Source organism: Geospiza fortis, unplaced genomic scaffold, assembly GCF_000277835.1.
Source record: "Geospiza fortis unplaced genomic scaffold, GeoFor_1.0 scaffold162, whole genome shotgun sequence".
In the NCBI taxonomy this organism is placed as follows: Eukaryota; Metazoa; Chordata; class Aves; order Passeriformes; family Thraupidae; genus Geospiza; species Geospiza fortis.
The window spans coordinates 8,474,235-8,482,878 of record NW_005054316.1 but is presented as its reverse complement, the minus strand read 5'-3'; positions in this window follow the sequence as shown (position 1 = coordinate 8,482,878).

Below are 8,644 nucleotides of genomic sequence, written 5' to 3'. Positions count from 1 at the left end.
CGGCGGGAGCGACGCGCCGCCGTGCTCAGTGAAGCGCTAGAGGTGCCAGGCTGCGGTTTTGTTTTTATTTTGGTCCCCCACATCGGTATGTCCAGATAGATTTAAAAAAATAAAAAGTCCATAAACCGCTATCCGACACTTTATTGTCCTCTGAAGCCAAGGGAGAGGCAGGGATTTAGTGGCCAAGTAACTTTTTGATATTGGGCACCTGAAGCACAGTTTTGGAATAAAGAACCAGAGTGGATCTGCATGGATCTGTTTGTGTCAACCATGAGAATCAAGATCAGGATGCTCTGAAAATCTGACTGTGAATCCGGAATCCTGACAAGTTTTGCCAGTTAGTTTGTCCCATCTTTCCAAACTCCAGTTTCCAAATTTTGGCTCCATAGAGAACGCTGTTTAGCTTTCCTTCTGCACTTAGAAATCTGAGCCTGATATGCCTCCAGGTAACAGCACTGTAAAAATACATGTTTGGCATCTAGATCCTGTCAAATCATGCCATGAATCCAGAATTGTTAATAACTCAGGAGAGGATGCATTACTACATTTACCACTCCACTAAAACAGCTTGGCAAGGTGGTAGAAAAGGCACAGGGCTGCATTAAGGTGGTTCTGTGGCTTGCCATCAATGTGTACCAATTCTCTTTGCAAAAGTGGTCAACACACTTCTGTATTTCATCTAGAGCCCCAAGTGGAGTACTACAAAAACTGAAGCCAAAATCACATGCATGTTAGTAGGGCTGAAATTAAAAGAATTTAAAGCAGTCCAGAAGGGCTAGCTTCCATGAGAGCTGTAAGAGCATAGGCACATCAAAACAAGCTCAGCTCTTGGGAATCTGTACTCAAAACATGACTAATTTAAAATGTGACAGTAGCAGCCATGGTTGTCTGGTTTACTTTTTGTCTTCTGGGATAGAAGCTTCAGATTCTGAATCTCACAAGGACTAAAGTCAGTGTTAATCTCCTTGAAAGTCTCTCCCCATAAAACCACGACTTCTCTTTTCTTCTGATCTTAATCCTTGTGAAGAAAAAGTCCTTCAACTTGAAGCCACAACTCAGTCTGATTCCCAGAAGTTATTGGCATGGCAATTGGGTAATCTTTATGGAAATCTAAGTTATATTCCCTATCACAAGAAACAGTGCTCAAAAGAGTATTGTAAAGGATAAAATGCATCTCTGAAGCATTAACAGTGTTTTATATTTAGTTAATTGCAATGCTTACAATCTTGACTATCTTTCCACTGCTTTAAGGAGCACCAGTGCTATTCTAATGCCTCGAGTAAGAAAAACCTCCATATTTAGGAAATAATTTCAAGAGTTTTTTAACTTTAAACTCATATGTTGAAGCTTAATGACTTCACAGTAAAGAATGTTAGCCTTCATACCCGCTTAATATTAGGAAGACAGCTCCACTCTGAAAAAGCTATGAAACCAATCAAAGCAAGCATCTTCTGCAGATTTAGTATCTACACTGAAATGTTCAATTTAAAAGGGAGACAGTAATGGGAAACTGAATAATGGGTAGGATCGAAAGAAAATAATTTTATCCATATATCAGAAAAATACCAAATACTACAAGTTTGAAAATGCTATGCTTAATATTTTAAATTAATAAAAGACTTGTGCTTTTTATTACTCTCTTAATGTTTCCCACAGCTCTGAACAAGCCCAGCCATTCCTATTTACCATAGTTTCCTGCACTGAAGCCATTCCTTGTTGTTGCTTGAACTCCTGTTTATAAACCCACTTCCTTTCAATAGTTGTTCAGCTGCTCTGTTCTGGCCACTGCCTAATCCTTGTGCCTATTTTAGAGCCCTGCAATTGCTCTCAATGACTTTTTCTTCCAGGCCTTTCAATCCTCTCTCCCTGGTTTGTGGGTTTTGTTCCATGCTTCTTTGCATTTCTTAATGCAAATGGTTTCCTTATTACCATTTATTCTTTTTTCCTTTTTGTTTTTATTAATTATAACCTATTTGCATTATTTTCCCAAAGAATTTTCACAGTCTTTTGAGAAAAGAAAAAAATGGAGAAATGGAGAAATATATTATAAAAGAACATGTGAAAATCTCTAACATGTACTTGAAAAGGTCTTCTGGAACAAAGAGTCCAAATAAATCGAATAAAATAATTTTACTGCAACATTGTGAGGTTAAATGTCTGTAAAATTCCTATTGAATTTGATGGGGGTGAAGCTAGGTTCCTTATTTTCCAGTATTAAGTCTACACTAATGTTAGTTGGCTATATAATTTCAGTCAACTTCCTATTTTACCTGTAGAAATCCAGGCATTTAAAACTTGTCATGGTCATGAACTCTTCAAGATGACAGTCAGTTAATATTATCTGCATATCTTCAACATAAAAGAAATCAAAGGCTAACATTAAAACAACTCAATAGTTGAAGACCTAATATTGATCATAAAGCCATGATCTTCTTTTATGGCCCCAGCATGACTTCAATGTGATACAAAATGAAATATTTAAAATGTGTTTAAAATGCAGATCATATAAATATTTTTTTCTCTGTAAGCAGCCGTGCTGTAGCAGCTTAAAAACACTTATATTTGTAATATCAGCTGGGAAATGGGTCAGAAAAATGTCCTGCAGTTACAGAGATGTATTTATGTGTATTTATGGTCTACTTCGTTCAAAAAATGAATCCTGCATCCTTCTTAGTTATGTCTGTGCAATACCATGGTCCCTTTTCAGCTGTGAAGTTTTTTTATAACTATCAGGCTATCTAAAGCTACTTGACACTATTAAGATGCATTTAAAGAACTAAGTAGATCTTTCTGTGCTGCTACACATAAAACCGTGAAAACGAAAAAAAACCTGAACAACCACCAACCCCAACACCTAACTCTTCTTTGTCCCAAAGCAAATGAGTTGAAGAAATCATTATCTTCAGTTGGTTCTTTGGATGGAAAGCTCCCTTGTGAATGTGATTAGAGCTACCGCATCTCAGTAGTAGGGAGATATTTTTTTTCAGTAGCAGTGAATTGAGCAAACACAGAGTCTGTCTCCGACAGTCCACTTTCAGATTTCCCCAAGCGACGTTTATAATTTGGCTTGTTTGTATGCAGAAACAAAACCTTCAGAAGTCCCCTTATTAAAGAACTGCTCTTTACAGATGGCAGTGCTCTTGTAGCTTACTCAGAGCAAGACCCAGAGATAACGGCATCTTGTTTTGCAGCTGTTTCTGTTAACTTTGGCCGAGCAATCAGTGTTTCAAAGGCTGGTATTGTGTGCCAAAAGCCACCAAAAACAAAAGTCTGTTGACTCAGAAGAAAAATGTCACTGCTACTAAACCAAACTGAGCTATAGCTCTACTGCTTGAGATGGCTTCATATGGGCTTGGGCTGCCCCGGTGGTGTCTTCATCACAGCTCAGTAGTGAAGTGGTATCATTTTATCATTTCACCAAATATATTCTTTCATTGCAAGCTCGGCAAAGATTCCTAGCACCAGTCATACTGCTAAATGCATTTCATTCCTCTTCTTTAACAGCTAGAGTGAATAGATTTAAAAATTTTTCATTGCACAGAGCCAGGAGATGGAGATCTGCTTCAGTAACCAGCTGATCTTTGCACTCTGCAGCAAAACATTTCTTTAAGCAGCACTGAACAGAAAGGACCAATAGTAAGATTTTAAGACTAGGAGTCATAAACTCCACCTGTATCAAGAAATGACATTTAGCATGAAGTATTTGGAACATGCCTATTTCTAGTGATTGATAATCCCAGGTTATAAATCATGACAAATTCACAATAAATTATCAAGATTAAGGTTAAACAATGACATGCTAGTTTTTACTTAGCTTGCTGATCCACAAACTCTTTAATGTTTCTTTTTAATGTTGACATCCACAGTATCATCCCTACTCTTATAAGTCGTGGGTTTATTGTAATGTGATGTCCCTAAAACTTTGTTTTTTATCAGTAAATAATTACTTGTAAAAATTGATCCTGTGTCAAGAAAGCCTTTGAGCACATGCTTGTTCTCAGTAAATGAGACTTATGTAGAGATTAAGTGGTAATTCCATACTTAAGAAGTTTTGTAAAAATAGCACATTGATTGCTTTCTCAAGTAGAAGTTTGTAATTTTCTTTGTGTTTTACTTAGTTTATAATGTCATATATTTTTCTGAAGGTAAAATGAAATTGCAAGGACTTGTGCTTTATAAATTTTTTTTTACTTATTTGGTCTACTTCATATTTGTATGAAAATCTTAAGCTGAAGCTAAAGATCATAATACAAATAATAATAGTTAAAAAGTCCCAAATCCCCTGCACCTTATAGCACAAGAGTGCCTATAGAAGCTTATACTGCTGAAATTCAATATGGTATGGTTTGACTTAAGACCTCTGAGCTATTGAAACCACTGAGTATGGGTGAATATAAGCCCACCTTTTAAAAGAGGCAAATATTTCAGGCGGAGAATTGTAACTAAATATAGAACAAGGCAGTTGTGTTGCAATAAAATTGGTTATCTTATTTTTGAGTTTGGGTCACGTCTCTTCTCTGTTATAAGTACAGGCAATGTGCTCAGTATAATGTTAAGAAATTAATTTTATGCCTATTAAATAAGTGAGCCAATTTATTTTAATTTTTAAGTTTGAAATGTATTTAAATCCTTTTTCAAAGGATAGCAGCAAGACTTGGGATTGGGAGCACATATAGGTGACCACCCAGAGTTTCTGAGAGAATCAAGAACTTTTTTTCAAGGAGAAAAACCATGATATGACATAGCAATGATTTATGTTATGGAAATAAAGGGTCATGGTATATCTTTAAAAGTTGTTTAATATGAAGCTTTTGAAGTTTATGTGGTTTTAATCCTATATATTTCTGCCTATGCTATGCAGCTGGTGGTGAGGTGCTGAGGGTTTGATCTGTGGCTGAAACTTTCCTCCGCACTCTGTAAGGCAGGTTTTACAGCTCTCAGCCTCAGAAGTTTTATTATACACCCAAAGGAGTGGGGTGAGTAGCTTCCTGTGTTATGGATGCCATATCACCCTCTCAGTCATCCCCACTAGGTTTGACAAGAGTTTTTTAACTCAGCCCAGAGCCAACGAGAGGCAACGAGAGGGATCAGGGAGGCAACTTTCCCACCTGGCTCTGGTGCCAGTCACAGGTGGGTGCCAAAGGTTTGTGTGTCCCACCATCTCCAGACACATGGGGCAGCCTTGGTTCCAGGCAGCTTGGAAGTCTCCTGTGCTTGTCATCTGCTGCTGCACCCCTCAGTTCTGCAACCAGGATTCAGCTTTGGTCCTTCTGCTCCCAGCCTTGTTGCCTTCAGCAGTGAATGCCATATCCCATTGCTAAGGCAGTTCTCTGTTCTTGATTCCCTCTTTGTCACTCAAAGAATCTGCCAAATTCATATGGGTTTTAATGGCTGGGAATCAGCATCTGATAGTGATTTGAAAAGATTCCTTACCACAAACTAAGTGCCTCCTTCCTCCTTCCTTGGATTGGCGCCTCTGGTTGCAGTTATGGTGGGTCCCCCAGCAGTGGTGGAAGACCCTGGGAGATAAGCTTACAGGAATGAACCTCTGCTTGTGCTTCCCTGTGTGTCACAGCACAGCTGTCCTCTCCCTTCAAGCATCTGTTCATCTGGCTTTGGGGTCAATGAAGAATCCAGATCAAAAAGTCTCCTCTGGCTGCCCTTCCTCTCGATCACCAAGAGATGGAGGCAGAGCTCTCCCTCTCCGGGGCCTGGCACTATGCTTTACCGGAGCACTTGGAGCCCTTCATGTGGGGGCAAATAATTTAATCATATGATTCAACACAGTGGATTACTTCTAACCCTCCTCTTTAGATGATGTCAGATCTTTCTAATGGTGTTTTTATTTGCACACAAACAACCATGTAGACAACGCTCTCTGGTTAGTGCTGGCTTTTTCCTCTTTGTGCTGTATAAGGTGAAGCTTTTCTGAGTAACATGGTGCACAGCCACAGAGGTGACTTGGGTAAGTAATGTTAGCACATGTAGCCAAGAGAATAGGCAAATATCCTTAAATTGTCCTTGTGGAGATGCCTCATTCTGTATTCTGTAACATATCCTTTTGGGGTATGCCCTCTTCAAGCCAATAATAAATGGAAACATGAACTTAATCCTCTGTCTTGTAAGCACTTTATATAAATACTTTCAGATAATGTAGTGCATTTTAAGAACTTGTTATAAAGACTGACAAAAGTGATTGGAACATTTTTATAAAACCAGAACAATCCTCAAAGTGTACTGCAAGGGCTTATTTAATCTGACTGTCGCAAGAAAATTTGAAGCTCTTCTTGTGTCATTTTCTTAACTAATTGCTTTTGGCTGTCTCTGGTCCCTTGTCTGAATATTTGAAAAACACTGTCAAAATTTGTATATGATGCAAGAACAATGAGCTGGCTACAGCCCTAGCCAGAAAACTTTGAGTTTGCATAACAAAAAACCTAATCCTTTCTATTTGAAAATAACCTTCTAATAAAAGTTATGAAAGCAAACTCCATCAGTCCTTAAAAATCAATGACTTCATTGACCTTAAGATACAGCCCACAGGTTAGATGGCCAACGACAGACTTTGTAGATGGGCATGGATTGGACCTGGTGAGAGGTCACAGGCAGAACAGAAATTGGCTTTCCACCTACTTGAGCAAGAACACTTTCAGTAAATTTAATACCCCTCACAGAAGGGAAATACCATGTGAAAGCACTGTGGCTTTCATTGCAGTTATCAGGCAAAAATTTTGACCTGTATTTTTTTGGTATTTCTTTCTCCTCACCCACTTTTTTCTTCTTTTTGCTTTGACTGAGAATAACTGGTAGTAAAGCCAATACAAAGAAGCTTTTGTCAAATCTCCACTAAAATAACAATTATTTTTTCTTACAATTAAAGTCTTTCGCAGGATAGTGTAAACTTAGTGGCAATTTCCTGACTTCTGAAATACTCTGTTGAAAATCAAGACATAGTCTCCCTAATGCATTTTCTTCCATAATATATTTACTGTTCAGTCTGCAAAGACATGGCTTAATCCAAAGGCTGAGAGATCAAGACATTTTTTACCTCAACATCCTTCTCACAAAACAATGGAATAATGTTGACCTGCAAGTGACATACGCAGTTGATCAGAGAATTGTGCTTCTCAAACTCTCCTATTAAAGACCATTTAAAATTTTTTGAAACATCCCAGTGCCTGTGCAGTTTTGCTGCACTCAGCCCAAAATTAGCATAAATTCTGAATGCTTTTATATAGCTTGCTTTTCCCAATTTAGTTTCTTCTCTCAATTGCAGGTGTTAGGGTATGTAGGATGTGTTCCATTTCTTCTTTTCCCAGAGTCACTTTGTGTGGCAATCCCAAGCTGATAAGTAGTGACTTTTACCCAGCTTTCCTTGCCCAGCATCACTGTTGCAAACTGCATCAGGTTTGGACCAACAGCATCCTAATGTTTTTGGAAATTTGCAGGTGAAAAATAGGGAATGGGTGTAAATCCAGTGATTTGTAAAGAATTAATTAGAAAATATGCTGGTTGGTGCAAAGTGGCATTTTTATGGCTCCATTTGGACTTATTTGGATTTTTGTTTTCGTAATTACTCTTGCAATCTATGGACCTCTAGCTTTATGACTCTGGAAGAACGGAAAGTGCACTCTCACTAACCAGAAAAGGAAGTGGCCCTTTATTTCAGCTATGTATCATTTTTAATGATACAAAGTCCTGAAGACTTAAGTCTTAATTTTTAAAGTAGTATTTTATGTCCTAAACTTATTGTTCATTTAGAGGGTAAAGGAGAAAGGTATTTGCCTTACTTGCAGAACTGAAAGCATTTATATTTGAATATTACAACATAAATCCAAATTAAATGTGTCACCCCAATTTGTCATTGTGTTTCAATGAGCTGAGCACCTAACTGGAAATCAGAAGGCTTCATGAGGTTAGTCTCATATATATTTATTTCTCATATGTGGCTGTTATGTATCTGTCAAAACTCACTTCCCTAAGTAGACTCCTGGATTAGTCTTTGTTTATTTAAAGACTTTTAGACAGGTCTTTATTTATTTAAAAATTATAAAGCAATTCTGAAGTTAAAACCAGACAGTCACATCACCTCATTATTTCATTTTTAGCCTCCCTCCCTCAAAAATTTCCTATATTTATTTTCTTCTTCTGTCACCTTTGTTTTGAAATCACACGTCATTTCTCTTAAGCAAGACTCCATCTTTATTTTCTAACACATGTGCCTACAGCACTTTATAAAAGGGTAAGAGATTGCTATTACATCAGTTGTTTAATATTGTGCAGTTTGATGAACCTAATCTATAAACATGACACAATAACATTGTACAGAGGAATGTGAATTCACACACTTTTTTTTTTTTTTCAGGAAAAATCACTGCAAGCTTCTAAAATGAAATCAGCCAGAACCTTCTCTCCCTTTTGAAACTGTAGAATCTAATGTAGGGAATATTACTGTAAATCTTTAGAAACTGTTTAATTTAACACAATCCAGAATGATAGTGTGGTAAATTAGGTTTCATTATATCTTCTACAATAAAAGATAATTGATAAACTCTGGGAAATTTGTATGTGATCAAAGAAGTTTCTTTTTCTTCCCCACAATGAAAACCAACATCTTTTCAACTCTAGTTTGTCTCAAAGCTAA